Source organism: Larimichthys crocea, chromosome VIII, assembly GCF_000972845.2.
Source record: "Larimichthys crocea isolate SSNF chromosome VIII, L_crocea_2.0, whole genome shotgun sequence".
NCBI classification, from domain to species: domain Eukaryota; kingdom Metazoa; phylum Chordata; class Actinopteri; family Sciaenidae; genus Larimichthys; species Larimichthys crocea.
The window spans coordinates 13,825,730-13,848,306 of NC_040018.1; the positions used below are offsets into that span (position 1 = coordinate 13,825,730).

At 39.5% G+C, this 22,577-nt stretch overlaps 1 protein-coding gene across 1 annotated transcript in view; it reads right to left on the reverse strand.

Annotated features, from left to right (window-relative positions):
* The window catches only part of zfhx3b (zinc finger homeobox 3b), a 328,353-nt gene that overhangs the window by 175,555 nt on the left and 130,221 nt on the right, over positions 1–22,577 (reverse strand). The window contains exon 4 of the mRNA XM_019270499.2: positions 11,811–11,844. The gene's annotated coding sequence lies outside the window, so the exon portion shown is untranslated. The remainder of the gene's footprint in view (positions 1–11,810; positions 11,845–22,577) is intronic.

Below are 22,577 nucleotides of genomic sequence, written 5' to 3' on the forward strand. Positions count from 1 at the left end.
AATGTATTCGAAGGTGGTATTTAACAATCAGTCAGTTACAACTGTCATGGGTTCTGTTCATGGACTTTCCCTGGCTTGAGCATGACCAATACTCATTAGACTGAATTTTAATATAGCGATATCCATGTTTAATGAGCAGAAAGTGCTGGAGTCATGATCTGATTTGGATAAAAGAACACCTCATCTTGTACGCAAGTCTCCATGCAGAACTTAGCTGCTGTTTTCTGATCTTGCTAAGCCTCTGTGATGTAAGGAAGGGAAGGGCAGCTGCCAGAATAACATAAGAAAGGAAAATATCCTGTAATGTGTGATATAATACACAAATGCCTGACGTTAGAACAGATAGTCTCAAGAAATGTTACTTCCAATTGGAGGGATGGGGACTACAGACCCCTGTAACAGTCACTTAAGTTAAGCACTAGTCTGCCAGGCCTGCTGCCACACAGTAAAACTCATCTATAATTTGTGATGAGTGTAATGCCATCTCCACTTCATGATTATGTGATATTCTTCACCTCTGCCATAGCCAATGAGGCCAAGAGCTGGCAGTCTTAATGAGGTGCCTCAGAGTTCAGCTTAGGGGAGACGAGGTGGGAAGATGGGTGTGTATATATATATATATATATATATTTAAAAAAAAGGAGGATGAGAGGATGAGTGTAGGCCTTACACAAGCCGGATAAACTGATAATCACAATATGAAGAAATGCATAAAACCATGAGCATGTTTTGTGAATTACTATGAATGAACATACTGTGCTAAAAGCCAAAGAGTTTAAAATCTGCTGAAATGAGTCATGGTCACAATAAAACAGTGAGAGAAAGTCATTAAGCCCTTAGTGATACTGACCCCCCTAAAAACACTTGTTAAGGGAAGCATGGCATCCTGGTTATGTAGAGGATTATGTCCACCAAGGAGGTCTCATGAGAGAGCCCCTTAGAATCATTTTCACTGAAGTGCATTGCTATGCTCTTATGGCTGGTCTAGATGTTATGAATAAGTAAATAACAACATTTTTCCAGTCGTTTAATCTCTGAGCACTGCAATTAGTAAGTCTGTAGTTTGTGCTGCCTTTTTTTCTGCCCTTATTATTGTTATTGAAATGTCACGCTCTTATTTAGCTCAAGGATGAATAATAAATAAGCTATAATTACTGTCTTGAATGAGCCGACGGCTTGGCTGGGTCAATGGTAAAGCGAGACCTGCCCCCCACCTCCCCATCTACTCTCTCTCCTTTTCTCTCTTTCCCTTCTTCTCCCTCTCTCTCTTTAATTGGATCTTGTAATTAGTTTCTCTGATGGATCTGGGAGGTCTGAGGCATCCTCTACAGCGTTCATTAGTGTTCTTGGAGGAGGGTGAAGCTTTTTAAAAGCTCTGTCTGCTCCGTCCCTCACATGTCATAACACTAGATATGATGCTGCCCAAATACAATAAGAGCACCATTTCTAGCCTGGCCCAGGTTTGTCTATGTACCACCAAAACAAAGTAACTTAGCACTGCACGGCTTGAGAGAAACATTAAAGCAGTCCCTTTGTAACACACACAGAAATGTACTTTTTTCATCATTTATATATTTAGGAGAGTTTTTCCATATGTGTATTCAAGCCAAAAGAATCCAACACTGTACATAAAAAGCCCATGTAACAATGGTGAGCATTCTTTTAAAGAAAGCAAAAGACCATCAGACACATCTAGACAGACCAGCCTGCTGCAGGTAGCAGTGTGATTTGAAATCTGAAGTAAAATGTCCTTTGGCTTACTATTAGAGAACTGACCAGCCTCTACAAATTCTTTTTTGAGATGCGTGCACACACACACACACGATGTTCAGACCTATAATATACAACCCCCCTGTAGCACCCCAACACCATTTCCCCCTTTCCCTCTCCACCCTCCGCTGGCCAGGCTACACTAGACATCTCTCCCTAATCAGCAGCCTCGTCTCGCTCAGACTGGTTGCCATAGTAATATGCCGGCTGGTCGACATGGCAACCACTCTGAGGTCCACTATTAAATGAAGAAGAGTGGAGGGAGGGATAGGGAGAATGGAGTTGGGATGAGAGAGAGAGGGAAAGAGCGAGAGAGAGACAGAGAGAGAAAGAGAGAGAGAGAGAAGGAACAGGAGAGACAGCGAGAGACAGAGAGAGATTGTCCAAGATGGGGGAAGGGGTATCGCGGGTGGGGTGGCGTTGATGGTGGTGGTGGGGGGCATAGAAAAATGAAAAAGGGGGAAAAAAAGCATAGAAAAATGAGTACAAGGAGCGGGAGAAGAAAAAGGAGGGGCTGCTGGAGGAGATAGAGAGCATCAGTAGTGCTGTTTGAGCTACCTATTGAATCGTACGGTATTAAAAGCTTCTGATACGTGTCGCAACAATGCCATTAACCTAATGCATGACGTCATTTACTTAATGTCTTACACTTATAAATTTATACACATGAAAAATGCATGTGGAGCCTGTCCTAATCTAGATAAAGGATCATAAACTAATATCACCTTTTAAGAGCTACTTACAATATTATTGTCAATCTGCATCTGCCCTACCTAAAAAATGATATAAAGAAATTAATATTTATAAATTCTTAAGGTTTTATGGATCACTAAACCATAATGATGATCAGTGAAGGCATGTGAAAAGTTTATGTCAGAATAAGACAAAGGGGTCACATTACTTCTCCTTTGATTTAAATTTCCATGGAACAAAACAAGGAAGCAGTTGGGGTGTTTTATAACAGCCTGCTTCATCAACATCAAAATATTGCCCTTTAAAATAATTTTTGGCAGCATCCTGAATTTGTTTTACCTCCTGTGCTTTCAAAACGTTTGGCACCCCCCTAACATTCCACTCAATATGTCAAATTGGATGGAATATGTAAAATGTGTCTGTAATTTCAAATTACAGCTCAGGCCCGGCAGTTTCTGGAACCATTCTGTCATTTTGCCATCACATGGTGCACTCTCTCCAAACTGAAGTGAGAATTCACCAGGGCACACATATCTCTATGTGTCTTCACTGCGATCTACCTCCATCACTCTTTCCTCACTCCTTCTCCTATCTTGCTTACTCTTTCAGTCTTTCTATTCTCATATTTTATTTGCACCTCACCTATATCTTGGTGTCTCCTGCTACACCATTGCATTTTTTTTCCCCTTTTATCACAGTCCCTCTTCTTTCTCTTTGACTGGATCTCTCTGTCTTGCTTTCCCTGAATGTCTGATCCTTTAATGAATGAAATGCCATTCCATCAAGATGCCACCACAGCAGTGACACAAAATAGCATTTGTTTCCTTGTATGTGAAATTCCTTTATGAATTGGGCCCTCTCTTTTTCCCCGGAGCGCCTTATGAAAGATAGCTAATTGCATGTCCACATTGTGCCGTCAGTCCCTGCTTCCCTAGCGCACCATTCAGAGGCAATTAAAGTGAGCTTAAACAGAGTAAGAAAGTGCGTCATCCTCTTAATGCAATTAAGGAAGTGTGCACACAAACATACAGTAATGCGCTGAAACACAAAAACAGGAACACATGGAAAGAACACAGAAAAAAAAGGCTAGCGGAAAAGGTTCATTTATCAGACAATGTAAGCTCTTGGCTTGGCTTCATCATATGTGACAGTGTCTTTCATAGTCTGGGTTTCATCGCTCGACTAGGTTTTAAAAGGGAAACAAAAGAATTGCTTTGCATTTGATATAAACTGCAATCATTTTGCTTTTAAATGCTACAAAATGAAGATAAAAAACGTAGTTGCTTTTTTGTATGTACAGCCCCCAAATAATCCATCAAGCTTGAATATGTATTCTTTCACTTGAAACAACTTTGGAATGTTTCAAATCCTGTGTTAGCATTATTATTGTCATTATCATTATCATTTAGCAGGTGGTGAAAAATTGTTCGGTATAATAAACAACTCACACGTTGGAGCACACATAGAGACAGACACGGGGTGCCTCTAACTCACAAAGTGAAATTAGCTCTGGTCAGACACACAGGTGATTTTCACTGCACAGTCATACAGTACTCCAACACTTAAGCTCAAGTTCAGACATACATTATGTGGTTACAAGTGCTAAGTTATCAGCTAAAATCAAGCAAGGCTTCATTACAACTGCTACTGCACACCAATTTGAGTTGTTACTTCTCGGGTAATTTTGCATGTGCAGATGCCTTGTTATTTGTGGGTAAGCTCAATTTCCACCCATTCCTTCGTATTTTGTTGGTAGAGAAATGTAATTTGAGTTATTGTGGCAGAGTCATTTTACAGCATCTATTTAGACAGGCTGGTGAACAGCTTGGGAAATATCACCACTTGTTACTCTCATTTTAGCACTTTGTGTGGTAGCCTCATCTCCTCAATACCTTCATTAATATTTTGTGCCACAGCCAGCCCTCACCAGAACAGACTAGAACCTGCCCAGTACAAACAACAATAATAATACTGTGTGAACTAAAATTTTAAAATATGAATGTCCTGAAAATGACAACATAAGTACTACTACTACTGCTTGCTCACTCTCTCATCTACACATTAACATGAATGCAGAAGCACGTTCAAGGAACTCAGCTCAGGCCACAAGCAGTGGTATGGCATACACACAATACTATCTTTTGTTAGACATGAAGGCTCCATAATTATCATTGATCTGCTCATTATGGTGTATTACTCACCAATTGGATTTCCCTAAGTTTCAAGTTCATTGCCTTGCAAGTGACAGGACCTAAACAGAGACGTCTAGCAAACACATTTATCTCATCTGACCTAATCTGCGTGTGAGTCACCATCATTAGACACAGAGTACAAATGACAATGCAAGCATTCACACTTATATTCTAACACACACACACAAACATACACATGCACACACAACCACCAAAACCATATGGTTTTTGTCTACACGCATGTGAAGTCTACACACAGTCACAGAATACTGTAACAACAACTGGGAGTATTAAGAGCAGCGAGTACTCATGCAGTTTTCTGTGTTTCAGCTGGATTTTGATGCTTCGATGCCAATTAGAGTAGTTTTACCTTTTCAAGATTTAATAAAAATCATTTTTGTGCAGGACAATTGCATTATCTTGTTCAACAAAATCGGTTTCATGGGTATTCTTGTGTTCTATGAAATCAATATAAGAAAAACCACTTTAAAGATGGGACACTTTTCTTAGAGGCCTAAAGTAAGGTATGCCTTACACTCTACTGTACATGTAACTGATCCAGACTGTACTACTCTGAAATTTAAGAAAGATGATAAAGATTTACAGTAACGGAAAATTTGATCAAGTTTTTGAAAAACCTTGCCTATAGGCTCTCAGATTAAACTGAGATGTGTAGATATTGTTACAATATTAGATGCTATATTGTTAACAGGGCAACGAACCCTACTGATTTACCTGATAGTATAACAACAGCTTATCAGCATTTGTGAAACTTTGTCTAAATGCTCAAAATTACATCTAATCTGACACTAAGACACCAGAAAGACACTAACACAAAAAAGGACAGTACTGCCACTCTTACATTGAGAAGATATGCCCATCCAGTTTTGTGCAATGTGAAAGCAAGAATTTCTATTCTGTTGGACCACTGATATTTGTTTGTACTGTCAGAAAGCAAGACTATAGGCTGCGGCCTCTGTACCCTGGGGGCCAGTGGCTCTTTAGCAGAGGGGGGCATACTGTCCGTATCTGTATGTCTGTGCAGTGCATGGATGGACCCAAAGGCAGAAACTGTGACCCTGAGAGTGCTTAGGGCTCTCTTCAATTAGTATGCAGCATTGCCTCCCCAAACACTTCTCCACATGCAATTAAAAACTGGCCAATTTATTAGACCACAGAGTTTGTTCCACAGTATGACCCACTCCTAAATGTTGCTGTCCTTTGCCTCCAAAATCCTTCCTTACACACACTGACCTCTTCTCTGTACTGGGATATGTTTCATTTACACCATTTCGCAAAGATTGACGTGAAATCTATGATGTATTTTGGGCAAATAGTTAATTACTGCTGAATGAGCTGCAGAGGAGGGCTACCATATTGATACTGACTTCCTATTTCCTTCCTATGAAATATATATTGAAGGAGGAAGAGGAAAAATAAAGAAAAAAAGAAGATGGACTTTATCATGTACAGTTTGTACATGATATGATGAATAACAATTAACCAATTGCATTTATGTATGATTTTCTATATCTGGCGAATGTAAATCTTAATTAGTTAATTCTCACAATTAATTTGGATAAACCAGAGTATAATTATCCTAAGACAGATGGAGAATCATATGACTACAATTCTTTTCACACTGCAGTCGCTTAGGGCTACAGTCCAGACCTTTTGTAGTCCTGGACAAGCTGGGCTCTAAGCCCCAGGGCATCCTGAACAGAGCTGAATCTGAATTTGCCTCAGTCCTAATGTTAGCCCAGAGCTAGCTAACACTGTTGGGTGTGCCAAATTATTCTATAATTTAGCCACAACATAGCAGAGTCACTGCTTAAAAAATAGTGACTGTCAATCTCCTGCTAAGAATATGCTAAGAAGCACTGAAAGGATTTATTTGAGGTCCAGATAATGCAATGGCAATTACCAAGGTTTTTTTTTGTTTTTATGTTTTTACCCTCTACAGTGGTAGATTATTTACTTGTTTGAGGGTTTTCCACACAACTTCTTCCAAAGCATTGTAATGAGAAATCTTACATATATGACATATATATAATAATAACAAAATGTCTCATAAAGAGGAAATATTTTAATTCTGTATTGCATGTAAAGATCGTACTATACTGTATATTCTACAGGGCTGCATCTAAAATCATCACAATCTGCTGTGTAAACAGAGACCGCAAACATCCATGAATCACTGCAATTAATAATTGTGGAAAGTGCAAATCAAAACAAGTGGGTTTCTTATTCTAAGAAATGGTAGACACTGAATATGATTCAGTAACATACACAATATATCTGGGAATATGCTGGAGTAGCAAAAATGTGTGACTTCTAAGAATGTCTTCGTGAAGGTGTGGTAAATGGTTGTTTGAGCTGGTTTCCAAAATTATGCCACAACCCTCACAAAGACAAATGGACAGCAGCAGAGCAGACATACATGCAGACTATTCATAGCTGCCTCACAATGAACTACTTGACTGCAATGGGGGCTTTGTCACCTCTGTTATTCAGACAGCGCAGTCACCATCACAACCTATTCTGACACCAAATGTAAAGTCCAACTGCCCTCCAAATCCCTCCCAATTATAAAAGGTCCTTGAGTTGCTGTTTTGCCCCCTCTCCAGCTCCTGTCTGATTACTGAGTGTGGGGCGAACTGCGCAGGCAATCAGCCGCAAAGCGCAGAGGACCAAGAGGACTGGGGAAAAATCAAATCCAAAACACTGCAAAAAATAAACTAAAGGAGGACTTCTGGACCGCAATTACAGGCCATCCAGCCAGGCCTCTGCTCCAGCACTCAAGAGCTGCCGTGATTTCCGACAGAAAAGGTTATTAGTTTTTATTGGAGGAAATAGATGCTGGGTGGCTTTAAATGGCACAGTAATGCGGGTGGGGTGGGGGGGCTGAAGGGAGGCCTCCTGACCCAGGTCTCCCAAGGGTCCCATTGCACTGCCAGAGGGACACACAGAAGCCATCACACACCCTCTCCCCTTCCCCCAGACCTCATGCCCTACAGCTCCTGCTTGAACTCCGAGGCAGTGCCCTGCATGGTCTTCGGCCTTGAACTCGACCTGGACACCCACTTCTTCTTCTTTTTCTGACATCCCTTTAAACATAAACATCGCTGATGAGATTTCTACTGCCTCGCGTAAACTCCCCTGATGTAACTTGACAGGTGAGAACGTTAGAACATTATCATCTTTAATATTTAACATGTAACTTAGGTATTTTCTTTGAGTTTTAAGTTGTGATATTTCAGGGATACAATTATCTGCAGTTTTTTCAATATTCAGTGATATATGTAAAGCCTGGTTTTGAAATTGCAAGAGAGGCTAAAGTGCATTAAAATAATAATAATAATAAATTAATAATAATAATAATAATAATAATAATAATAATAATAATAATAATGATAATAAAAACTTGTGTCCACAAAATAAAGTGATTATTATCTTGACTGTCTTGACTTATCTGTTGACATGGTTCGATTTCAAACAACCCCTTTACATTGATATAAAAACACATAAATTCATTACATTACATACATGTACAACTCTGTTTGTGTGTCTATATATACACACACACGTGCACACACACGCGTGCCTTTGCCTCCAACATAGCAGTGGCACATGTGAAAACATTATCAGTGAGCGTGGCGGCTGCGTGTTTGCTTGGCTCGGTGTAATGACTGCCTGCAGATTTCCTGTCACGAGCACATGAGTCTGCAGCTCCAGAAGGAGAAGCGAAGTATGCAACCATATTTGCCTTTGTGCTGAGCTTCCAGTGTGTGTACTCTGCTCTGTGTGACGTTATTTCAGAATGTGTAAGCTATGATCTGTCTGCACCAGATGAAGTGCTCTCCACAGGGGTCGGCGTGTCAGTGTCCAGTGATATGCAGTAATCAGACGTGCATGCTTTTATCAGCCAGACGAAATACACGGAAATGTTTTTAATGATTTTACTATTACTGTATTCCATGCATATGATGCAACATCTCAGTCACTCAGGTGTGCAAAATGCAATTACTTTGATTATCAGTGTGTGTCAAAATATGTCACTGTATGTCGAAGTAGATAATATGTTAATGCCATCTTTTGTGAGTGTGTGCGTGCATGTCTGTTTGTCTTCATTGTGCTTGCTGCCCATACTCTAGTCTCCTAATCTGTATTCAGGGCAGGTAGGCTCCAGCACGGACCCACAGCTCAGTAACTAATGGAGGGGCTGATGGGAGCCTGATGACGACCACAGGGCCATTTGTACACACACACACATGCACATACACAACACAGTGCACATATACAAACACACTGTGGTCATTTCCAGCCACATCTGCACCCTGCATCATGGAGGTAGTAGGCAGGTAAGTTAATTACATGACCATTTAATATTGCAGATTTTTTGCAATTTGATCAATTCGATCATCTTTCTGGGCAAGTGAGTAACAATTACAGCGTAAGGCATCATCCTCTTCTGCCTCCGTTGATTTTGCTGCCGCTGTTGATGCTGCTACCGCTTAGATTTCTGCCTTTAATTGCCTCCACTGCAAACTTTTCCAGCGAACCACTGCCCCTCTAAGTTGATTGCCAGGAAGTGCAGGGAATTAGAAAATTAATGTCACACCAGGGTCAGTGCATTAGAGTGGTACACACATAAACTAGTACAATGTGTTTGTTCTGTTACCTGCAATTAGACTTCTACACAGGTGTTTAAACGTGTTTTGTTTTGCACAACTTTCTGCCTTAGAATGAACTCACTGTATATTAGTCCTACTGCCTAACATAAGTGGCCATTTGGATTTTACACAAAAAACTGTGGAAAACAGAAACCAGCGTTCACCAAAACAACTAAAAAAAAGAAAGTTTAAGGTCATTCAAGTCAAACATGTTGATCTAGAGACTACCCTCTGACACTTTGCAGCTCTCTTTTATGTACCTGGCAAGCCTGTGTCCATCCACTTTTCTCTTGTCCTCTCATGTTTTGTCTTTACATCTTTTCTCATACAGTATATGTGGATTTCCTCTGGTCAACTTTTCTTTTTTCCTTCCTATCTTTTCCCTTCCTTTCCTATCCTATCTTTTCATTTCCTTTCCTTTCATATTTTTTTTCCCTTTCCTTTCCCCTTTCCTCCTCCTCTGCTGAGCCTGGGCCAAAGAGCTGACAGCCAGTGACCTAGGGGCCTCCGAGGCTCCCAGGGAGAAAGGTAATGGGCCCAACCCCGGAACGCACTCTCACTCTCGGCACACATGGGGCTGCCGGCAGCTTTGATCCAGTAGCCCCTGCTCGGGTCTCCTGACGCCTGGTGAGGAAATTCATAGGAACAACTGGAAGAGGCCTGTGTTTATTCAGCTCCTTTAATGAGGAGGGAGACGGATTATCGGGGGCCTAGATCTCCCCAAAAAAACACAAGGAAAGAAAACTGCTGCTCCTTCCAGATGTTGCTCTATCACCGGTCACTCCAAAAGAATCCGAGAGAGAGAGAGAGTGTAAGAGACAGAGGGGGAAGGTTTCAGTGTGCAAGAGGGAAAACTAGTGGTAGGCAGGAGAATTTCCTAGTGTTTTCTCTGTTCTTCTGTCTGGCCAGATGTGGGAGCTGGCCAGCCTTCTCTGGGTGAGCCCAAAGGAGAGCAACCGCCCAGACACAGTGGGGAAAGCTGGGGGCTCTGAGAGGGAGTTTGCAGACATGTGTTATTTTTTGGGGGTGGGGGGGTGGTGGTTAGATGGTGTAGGTTACCAAAGCTCTCAGGCATAAGCTTTACTTTAAGCAATTTGTGCTGTCTTAGAGAGAAAAAGAAGCTATTTCCTGAGCCTGTCATACAACCTCTAATGTGTTATTTTTTCAATTTTTTACACATAGCCTCATTGTAATCCTAATTAATGTAGCGAAGCAAGTGACGTGGGAACAGACGTATGAAGCCTGTCTGTCTCAGGAATTGAAACAGAAGCCTGATCCACACATACTGTTGACTACAGGTGGTGGAAAGGTGGAACCCCAATAATTGTAACACCACTCTACCTGCAGACACAAAGCAGACTCAGACGCTCTTGTGTGTCACGCTCTTGACCCTTTTAGCCCGAAGACTGACCAGATCAATACGTCTCTCTATTGTCAAACCATTTAGGAGAGGATTACGGGTCAGCCACTGGTCACAGATCCTCACACACAGAGGGCAAAGGTCAGTCTGCGGTGCACATCTACATCTGATTTCCACACATCAGATCTTGTTAAGAGTATCACCTGTGGTACAAACAGCTTTGTAGTGCACTCTGGAGTCTATTCCAGCCCTCATCCGTTTTCTTTACATACCACCCAGAAGTCAGCCCGTTATCATCTACAAAACCAAACCATCGTCACCTTTGTTCTCTGAACTGCTAATTCCTTCTAGGTTCAAGGTCAGGGTAATGGCAGGTCGGGGAAGACGTGTGTGTTTGTGTGTGAGGAGGCTAATGATAGGGCAAGTTCACTAACAGTAAGCAAGCATGAAGATGTCGACAATTAAATTACTCTGGTAATGGTTATCCAGATTCATGTGCATGTACATATCCATAAAGAACCACTGTGCCTGTGTGTGTATGCAATCAAACAAATGATCATGGACGTGCAATTACATAAGTGCACTTCACAACTATAAAATTACACTTGAGTAGATTATTGAATTAAACAAAATAAAACACCATATCACTGGTGTTGATGAGTGCATCTGCTCAATACAGACAGCTAATTAGAAAGGATTGCTTGAATTGTCAGTTATATTAAACCATCGTAAAATTATCTCATAAGAACAACTTGTATTTATATAATTATCATCTCGTCTCAAAATCAATCCAGCTCTGACATAAGAAATTTAAAATGCGGAATGCGCATCTAAGATATCAATAAACAAGTCTTCAGTAAGATACAACAATTTAATCAACCATCATTGCACATAAAGATAGCCTTGCTTGCTTAATGTCACTTCATATTTTCTAAAGATTGAGATCATTGCACACTTCACTGATAATACAACATCTTTTTCTTATTTTTTATGATAATTTGTGACGGGACTGTAAGATTTAAATAGTTCTTGTTGAAATATATTATTATGGTTACAAATGTTGTAAAAAGCATTAAACATTTTTGTACTAGTAAAAATAAGTAAAATGTGTAAAGGACTTACCAACAGTGAAGCAGAGACAGCTTCCTTCACAGTCCTGCAAAACATAAGAGAAGTACATCATTGTCCACAGTCTTCAATCGTACTGTGTATCTTTCAAACAATTGTCTCCAAGAAAATAAAAGTGAACCACAGGTCTCACTGTTCATGTTGGTTTATTACAATTACAATTCATATGCTTTTGCCAACATCCATCTTACTGACCAATAATATCTGCCCCACGGCTGTACTAAGCTTGCAAGAAAATCTCGTGAATGAATGGATAAAACCTGAATAATCTGGCAAATCATAGACAGCCATAATCACCATATTGTTATTTTGCACTCATCTCTGTCTGTGGGCTCTGTGCTCTTTGTTATGAAGTTTTATTATAACCTGAGGATAAGAAAAAGACACTGCACAGACATATTACACACAAAATATATAAAAGCCACCAGAAAGATTTCTCTTTCTTAGAAAACAAAAAATGTATATATGTAAATCATAAACTACTCTTCTTCTATACATCCATTGCATTTAAATGACTTCAGTATAGTAGCTCAGGCAAAAAAAAGAAAAGAAAAAAAGAGTATTTGGACCTCGAGCAAAACAAAATCCTGCCCACTCAAATACAAACCATTTCAAAAACAGCTTTTTCTTTACTGCTACTATGGACATAGCATGTGCTGTTGTTCCTTATTGTCTGTTTAAGTGTGAGAATGATACAACAACACATACAATACCAAGCTAATCACCATTGAGTCACCATGAGCAAACTCCACTAATTGCAGCTGTGAGGTCATTAAATTCAAACTTAAAGTTGAACAGACAATTTTCGAAGGGGAAAATCTCTGTATTAATCTTAATAAGAAATAATTTCCTTTCTGCTTTAATTTATTCAGAAATAATCTCTGACAGCATGGCAAACAAGAGAGTCTAGTTTAATTTTGACCATCTTAGAAAGCACAATTACAAGCTGAAAAAGAAAAGCCTCAAGATACTATGAATAAAAGACAAACAGATAAATTAATTCATTAATAAATAGAACATAAAAACCTAGATACAACATACTGGGCTTACGACAACAGAAATAGAAATTAATCCACAGAATTCCCTGCAGTGTTGACATTCAGACTTCATTTTAAATTATATTAGTATTATCAATGCTGAGTTAAACCCAACACTTCCCTGTTTCTCTATACAGTATGGTGTGATGATGCTACAGCCTCAATCAGCCTTTAACCCCTGCCCTTAGACAAGGTAAAGGCATTCATTCCCCTGGCTCCAGGTCAGTAAGTAAGCTTGTATTTTTGGATGGCTGCTGCCGATTGCGTATGCACTTTAATAAGCGGGCTGCAGGTCAGGTAGATTTATAGGCCCATGGTGGGGTGGAGGGACCGGACTCCCTTGGCCTCCAGCTTCCCTCTGCGCCATTACGCCAGAGTGAGATATAGTGGGATATTGATCCCAATGCCACTTCATTTCGCAATAACTATTACACGATATTCTCCCGGGCTGCGCGTGGCTCCTGATTTATGCTGCCTTGCTATTTACATTAGCAGTAAGTGTTTTTCTATACCAACTGCGGAGGGTCTCACAGCCACACAAATGGACATGTGAACATTCACATTCTATACCATACCTGTCTTTTTGCTGCCTTTGATGCCTTTTCACAAGAGCAAGGGTGCTTAACACAGCGCTGCCTGCCAGGTGAGTAATGGACAATACAGACATAAGCATATTGAAGAATACATCCCAGCCTTCATTACAGTTGCACGATTGACCTTGAGGCAATGTTATTTTACTGCATTATATCTTATGTGAAATAGCTGCTTGATCATAGTGCTATTATATTCAGGAAGATGTTTTTAAATGATTTCATTTTCACTTCAGTGCATAGAAAGTAATCATAAAGTATTGCTGCATCGGTGTAGAGAAACAAAATCATGATTTGTGTTAAATAGTCTAGTGTATTGGCATTTAGATTTAATTAACAAATCACATGGATTTACAGTGCATCCACCACCACACAGTACTGTATTGTATTTAGCTGCTAAAACTAAAATAAGACCTAAAATTAAGTTGGAGACATTACCCATTGTGTGAAATTACGACTTTGCCAGAAGCAAATTTAATTGAGTGCTGCCAATTTGCAAATCATATGAAAGAAATTGTTGTCATGATCAGGATAATTAGGATAAGCAGCCTGTGCCTCCTGAACCAGCTGCATACTCCAAAGTTGGGTCTTTGCCAAAGTGGCTTCCCTTGCAGTGCCAGGCTGAGTGTTTGTTTACACACAGAGGAAAGCTGTGTCAATGGTAGAGTAGGAGACATGACTAGGGAGGAAGGGTGGGAGACAGACCCTGTTAATGCTGACATTCCCACAGGCAGCCCCCACAGGGGGCACTGCGCCTCAGATGCCATCACTGCTATATTGTGCCACAACAGAAAACAAAAGGACTAATGACCCTTAATTGCTTTGGAGCCGTTTAAAATCAGATGAGTGTCGCCTAAACTGCAGTATGTAAATCAAATCCCCCTCCTTGTCCCTCTTCCCGGTCTACCCCCTAAGCTCTCTCCCCTGGCACAATCAAGTCTTTTTCTCATAAGGGGGCGGGCAGCTTAGCAGGCTCGCTGCCAAGTGAGGGGAGCTGGCAAGCGTGGTAATGTGCAGACACTTGTTGCTACAATGCCTGCCTGTTACGCCAACACATGGTAGAAATGGGGTGGCTGAGGGGCGTGTGTGAGGAGCAGATGGGCATACTATAGCCTCCACGTGCTTCCATATTAAACATGGTAATAGAAAAGAAGCGTGCTCTGCTCTGGGCTTTCAAAGCTGGCAGACATTGCGTGCATGTCCCATTCATTAATAGGTCCATTCATATGCAACACGAAGTTTGATTGTACGCAAATGCCCCATTAGGGAGGAAGGGGTCGGTTAGTGAATGCAAGGCAGTGAGTGTGTGTGTGTGTGTGCAATATGCGTTTGCATATCTTTGAAAGTGACAGAGTTTGCTTTGTGTATGCTTAAAGGGATTGTGTAAGGTTGAGTTGAGTTTGGTTTGGAAGTTGCACACTAATAAATGGTAAAGGGCATTTTATAACATACATTCATATAATTTTACAGACGTAACACCACTCAAAACGTTAAAAAAAAATAAAGATAACTTTAAGGGCTCAGGGTTTGAGATATTTAAACATAAAATTGTATTAAAATAAATACAATTTATTCAAAATTTGGAGATAAAAATGCATTTTATCTGTAAGTCTTGTAAATAATAGACCTACTAAATAATATCAGCTGCCAAGTTTAACCATAGGAGATGTCTCCGGGATGGAGCCTCAGACCAGGCAGGTGTCTCAAGCCCGTGACCTAGTGAGAGGTGAGCGATGTCCTCCTGTGCCCCTGGGTGTCCCACCACACCCATTAACATCAAGTCTTAATGCATTTTCTATATCTGCATGCTTTTCTGCTATATGGAGTCCCTGGTGATTTAAAGACAGCAACAAACCTGTCCTATTTTCAGAGTGACATTATTGATAGACTGTCACTTCAGATTGTAGGTAACTGCTAATGGTTATTTTATGGTGCATATGTCAAATGTGATGTGTACTTTTTCCCCCCTGTCCTGTCTCTTAGTCTATCTTTCTCTGTTTTATTTGAGTCTAATGATTGCCTCAACATCATTGTCACACTTTTATTAGAAGAGGACAGAACACAACTCCCTTACTATGTAATAACATTAACAAAATTGACCTTTCCAGAAAATGACCTGCCAAGTACCACTGCAAAAATAATCTTTTTTTTTCTTTGAATGATGTGTTATTGATTCTAAAACTCATATTATGATTTATCGGTTTGTATTGTTCAAAAGGCTGATTCCTCTCTTATTATATGTACAAAGCTGAAAAAAATACATTTAAAATGGAAATTTATCACATCTAAATCAAGGCAATCAAACATTGATAAAACATGCATTTAGTTTCCATGTCTATCATAGTGTTTTGAAAAGCCAGCTCCAAAACAGACCACCACCTCCCCTTCACCCCACCACTCTTTATCCACTCCAGTGTTTTCTCCCTGTGAACCTGTATCCCCTCTTGTCATGGATTAGCCTCCATACTTGCGTGAACAAAGACTCAGTCAGCGTGTGTTTATGTGTTGGTCCATGTGTTGTGTGGAGAGGGGACATGTCTCCCACTTATGTCCGGATCTTAGAGGACCCCAATTTGTTAGGCATTAATCAGAACACCTGCTCAGAGAGCACCCTGTGTCAGTGGCTCACTTTGTGTCCTGGCGGTTTCCTGGTTGCCAGGCTTTTTGTTTCACCACTTGAATCATCAGAGTTGTTTGAAATCAATTTAACAATTGTGCCTGAGACTGATTTGAGTATGCAAATGCTGCATGGGGTGAAAAGTAGTAAGCAACATACAGACAAAGAAGGCAAGAGAGGGGCAAAAAATGCCATGGAGAGAGGAGCTGCCATTAAAGAGCAATAAGTCATGACGTGCTGTTGCAGCAGGTGGGTGTAAACAAAAACAAAAAAAAAAAAAAAAAAAAAAAAAAAAAAAAAAAAAAAAAAAGAATTTAGCTCTACGCTATAACAATGAAGCTATCCTGGTCCTTGCTGAAGGACAAGGCATGCAAGAGAATAATGTTTGAGAAAAAGAAAAAGAGTAAATTGCTATGACAGGACAAGGTAGACTAGGTCAGAGAGAGGCCAGGAAAGAAAGGGAGTACAAGAAAGAGATAGCAGAGGAAACAAATGAATAAATTCATGGGGCACAAAATGAAAAGAAAGATGGAGGGGAGTGGAGTAAAGGAAGGGGGTTGGAGTCATCAGTGGAAGATTTTTATTGTCCGGACACAGGAGATGCACACAAAAGCACTGGGAAGATTCAATTAAGTATCATATGCAGTGACCTTATTGCCATGGTTACGGAACAGTGGAAAATATTAATCAAGCCTGCACTTGCAACAGGGAGAAAGCTGGTGGAAGGAGAGATAGAAGGAAGACAGCAATGAGAGAGAAAGAGGGTGGTAAGAGAGAGAGCATAATGGTACAGCATATATGTGTGTGTGTGTGTGTGTGTATGTGTGTGTGTGTGTGTGTGTTTGATTTTATGTGTGTTTTAATGAGAACATTTGCAATCGTCCATGACTGTCCTCACCAAGCTCTGGACATCTGTATGCTGACACTGAACATGCCATTTTTGACATGGATTTTCGACTACTTCGACTCCAAAAATATACTTTTGAACGAAAAAAATAATAAAAATGTTACCAGGCTGCCATCAAAACTCATCTGGCTCACATTTGCACAATTCAGAACTCATTTCATACAGGGGTGAACTCACTTTTCAGCTCACAAAGATTTGTTTTAGCTCGCTCTCTGTATTTCAGGTTGAATTTCATGTGTCCCATTGTCTGTTGATGCTTTCTTAGCGAGGATGGAAAAAAATATAGAATTCATCACACACGAGCGAATTCATTAATAACAAAAACTCGCAAATGTTTTCCACATCAAAATGAAATGTTTTCATCCGTGTTTTTTTGTGTGTGTGTTTTTTTTTTCTATGTAATGGTAGACTTACACATGGTTCTAAATAAATCCTCTAAAAACCAGTGCTTGCATATTGTTACAGACTCAGCCAGAAAAATTATGACGATCATTTCAATCATATTCCATTATAATGTTCCTCTCAGTCACATTTCCCTGCACACTGCAGAAGGGGAAAGTTGAAGATTGTTCTGTTTGATGAAGCTGTAGAGTGTTTGCTCGCTGTCTGCGGGGACTGTCTTGAAAACAATCTATCTGAAACTCCCCCGCTGAGCAAAATGTTAAATAAACAAAGGCGGGGATAAACAAAATCCCTCCATTTCAATGTCACTGAGAAGAAAGCTAACATTTTAATGCTGCAATTGTGAAAAGGAGGTGGCAGCCATAGCGTGATCATCATTTAAACTTTGGAGACATGGTGAAATTATTTTGTTTCTCTCAAAATAGTTAATTATAAACATGGTAGGAATAGAAGTATAATTGTTGTACTTGCTTTAGTCATGAGGCAGTAAATAACCTCTCTTACTCCCTGTTTTCTTAATTTGCCTTTCCTTTACAAAGAATTTTGCTATATTCATAATAACATATTATATTTTGATTGAACGCGTAATAACTAATATAAATAAATCAAACAATAACTAGTTTTGGAATTGGAAGAAAAAATTGAAAATGCTACAAATTAATATATATATATATATAGATATATATAGATATATATCTTATATATATATATATATATTTAATTAAAGCACTTTTAAATGTTTAATTCTAACACATTTTGAAAAACATATACAGTAGATCACATTGTGGTCACATGGAGAAACTGGCCTACAGTAGAATCCGTATAACAGAATAAATGTACTCCTGTGGAGTACCCCAGGATACTGTCTTTAGCCCATTGATTTTTCCCATCTAATGTTGTAACATTCGCTGAGACAGTAGTAGTATTGGCTGTGACACTGACAACACTCAACTTTATCTCCATTTACCTTAAGGACATCATGGAATTACAGTCAGTGTCGATGCTTCATTAAAAACTGGATGGCACAAATTGTGTTATAACCAACATTCTATAAATTTAAGTTTTCATTATCATTCTTGACTTCTCAAATGCAAGCATCATCTTTGACAACAAACTAAGAGCCAATAAATGAAAAATAAAAACAAATGAAGAGTATGATTTCTTGCTCTGGCCTGTAAAGTATTTGATGGCTTGATTAATATAATTTATTGCATATTTTTTTTAGAAATTATAATTAGTAAGTTAACATAGAAAGCTTCCTCCAGAATCACAAAGCAGACATTTTATTATTGGTGGCTCCAATATCAAAATGCAGGTACAATAGAGTACAATCTTTCAAGTCTAAATTAAAAACTTGTCAGACTTTCTTCTGCTTGAACTGTGTCAATGTACACTGACTGTATCAAAACTGTTTTATATAATACACCTACCCGCCCATGTTGATACCATGTCTTCTATCTAGCATGGCATGTACACTTAATTAATGATTTAAATGAGTAATTGATTAACACAGTTGCTGTAAATTGATTGTGCCTATCTATCAATCTATCTGACCAATAATCAAATAATAATTCCAAACCTAAATTACAGCTACATGTGATACTGTGATATGCGTAGTATAATACATAAACATGACTCCATTTTGCAAAGGTGCATGAAAGAAAAGTCAGACTGCTGTGAGGTTCCAATAACCTGTTCTTTTGCAGATAAATGTTTAATTGATTGTGAAGAATAATTTGATCAAATTTAAGGGGTTCGTTAAAGTTGTAGCATACAGTTACTAAACTCCAATGAAAAACTTCACTGAATATTGAGCTACAAAACAGAACTTTGACGACAGAAGTTTTTTAAGAAGTTGGCACAAGCTGGTTCTTTTATGAGTGATTTGAAGAGTGACGGGCAGTGGTCATGCAGGAAATCAGCCAATAAAGTCATAACTGAGTGATTTGAGTTCAACATTGGTTCCATCCCCTGCCTACTCTAATCCTGAGCCCTGTGCCTGAAATTCCCCTGTCATTCCTCATGGCAGAGCCTGCCAGGACCTATGGGTGAGACGCAGACTGAGGTGTAACAGGAGAGGGCCTGTGCAGAGTGACTGTTAAAGTGCCTGATGTGACCATGACCACTTCCAGAAACAATTTAATTCCACGGCTTCAGCCATCTCCAGCTGATCTACTCCTCCAAGGTCATTAACTGTGCCACAGAAGGTCACATGATTAATGAGTGACAGACCCTCTGGTGCAATAACGTGTATGAACGTGGCCCATTAATTAGACAGGAGGGGGGGCAGAGAGAATGAATGACCAGGGACAGCTTGGCCCCCTCGCAACCCCGTCCTTCCCAGACCCCATTTTTCATTTTCATCTGCACAAACAGACACACGTAACTACTAATACTCGTAATATTCCCAAAACACCATGTACTTAAAACCATTGTTTTACCATAACTAATATCTCAACAAAGTACAGTACATTATAAAATGTAAATCAAACACACAATGAACTTGAACTAAAGCAAGCGGTTTTCTGTGTAAACAGCCATGGTTTTCAGTGCAACTAAATAGGTCCAACTGCTGCTTAGAAGTGCTGTGAGCACTGGCCCTCAGGTTGATCTGGGTATCAACCATCAGAACGTTGTGTTGTTCCAGTCCTTTTCCAGGACTATGATAAGCACTCTGCATTACTGAGGGCAATCTCCAAGAGGAAATGAAACATTCTGCTGCCACAGACTGGCTTTATTAGAAGACAACAAGTCCGGCCTCTCAGGATATACAGATCAGGAGATTTAATTGATGCTGACTGACTGTCAATGCACTCCTATAGCTGGGAGAAACAAGAGTGTTTAACACTGCTCCATTGTAAATAGTATTCGTTTCTCAGTCTAATCAACTTAATGCAATTCCAATAAGTCCATTTCTTAGAGTGGCCTTGTTGATTTGAAACCTCATAGCTCTCTGTTTTATTTTCACCAGTGCCAACAAATGTAATGGCTGCTAAGTATATTGGGCAATAATATAAGAATGCTCTACATCCAGTGCATGCATTTCAATTTTACCTTGAGGTCATAGCATTATGGATATACCCCAGTGGGGTCATTAATCATAAATACATACACTGTGTGTAATAACAACCAGTAGGGAGAAATAGACTTCAGGGAAGGTTTCAGATGAGGACCCATGTAAGACCAGGGGACACAATGGCTATCTGTGTAAACAAATCTCATCAGTTTGCCCACTGCACCTGGATCAGCGTTTTCTCAAAGCTGACACGCAGTCAGACAGTCAGTATATGTACATAAAAGTACACATTTCCAGCTGTCATTGTCCCAGAAACATAATAAGCAGTGACAGGGTGAGCCAAATTCACTCAGAGCACAACCAGGAAAATCTTTTGGAAACAGGAAAAACATGAGGATGTTGAGATATGTGTTTGTGTAATGATGTTTTATCGTGAGATGAATTCTAGGTCATAGGATATTTATCTGTCGTTATGAATATGGAAGAATAATAATTTATGAGGAACGCTGATAATAAACATAATTTTGAAAGGTACGGCTGACATTTTTACACTACTTTTTATAAATCAACAACAAAAATAAAAATAAAAATATTCTCGCATCATATCAAACAGTCAGAGAACCCCTTGACCCTCCTGAATAAAGCATCTCTCTGGAGATTTGACACACATCTTTCAGCACAGATCTGAAGACAGCCATGAATGTTGTTTGCCCTCTGATATATTTTTAATATTCAGATCATATCAAATATGTCCTCTTTCAATAATTGATCTATCCGTCTACTAGCAACATAACACATGCTGAGCTTTGGCATGTGATTCTATGCCCGAGTCAGTATATCTTCTCCCCTCTTTCCAGTATGATAAGGAGGGCTCAGACCGCTCCCGGGATAGGATGCACTTGGCCAAGGGAACTACCCCGGGCATGCTCCAGTGAACCCTGCGACCACAAACTAGCTGTTGGTCCTTAACACTGTAAAGCTGCATTTGGTGTGTCCAGGGTGAAAATAATGGAATAAAATAAAGATGCAACAATGGTTGCACTTGATTATGATTATGAATCAGTATTTCCAGATCAGATTATGAATTGTTATAAAAAAAGAATTCAGTATCTTCAAAAATCATGCAGGCAATTTAGCAGTTGCAGCAAAATATCTGAGAAAAATATCTTATATTTAAAGTACATCATACTGTATGTTAGCATCCTGCTTAATAAAATCTTTTGATTTGTACATGCACACACTTAAGCATTTAAAAAATGAGATCAGCTTGTAAAATCAATAAATTGTTTATAATTTTATATTTTATATATAGTATATATATATCTATATATATTATATATATATATATATATAAAGGAACACAGTGCAACACAAACATATCATAGTCTAATAGAGTGAGTGTTTTTCATCCTGTCTTTTGACCAACAGCATCTCCTGTGGTGGCTCATTTCCTTAGTGCAAGAGGTTCCCACCCTCCATCGCAGCCAGGCTTCAGGGGGCATGGTGGATAGAATGCGAGATGGAGGGAAGGAGCAAAGTAGAAGAGGGAAACCATGCTGGGAGAAAGGAAATCTTCCATGTGCAGAAGCAGAGTGGCTAGAGGACATTTCACGCTAATGGCGGCCGGGCCAATTGAAATGACTGCAGCGCTGCATGATTTGAAGGTCAGGAGACAGCGGATTATATTCCAGTGGTGGCGAAGGGGGATTGGAGGAGTAAAATGGTGTCTCTCCGCCACTCCGCCCCTCCTCCTCTTCTGAATTATTGCAGAACAGCCAAGATGGAATCAACATAGCACCAAACCCCACCATCATTACACTTACACACAGCACACCATGAAACACATATCATCGCTCCGGTGTTTTCTGCGCCCATACATCATAATGAGAAATTCTGCTCTGGAAAAATTCAGCTCAGTTTGTGAAACTAAACAACACAACAAACCACCCTGTTCCCTCTACAGCATACCATGTTTTAAGTGCTTTTTTATCCAAATTGCACTTATGCTCTCCAGTGGTACCATTAGAAATTATATTTAGTAAAAAAGATAAAGTCGAGAGCAAATTGTGATAAGATATTGTAGAAAATATAACCTTGTGAAGGCCACAGCATGATCATGCTTTCAGTAACCTGTCTATGCTCTATATACTCTTTTTTTTTTTTTTAAATCTTTATCATCATAAAACAAACAA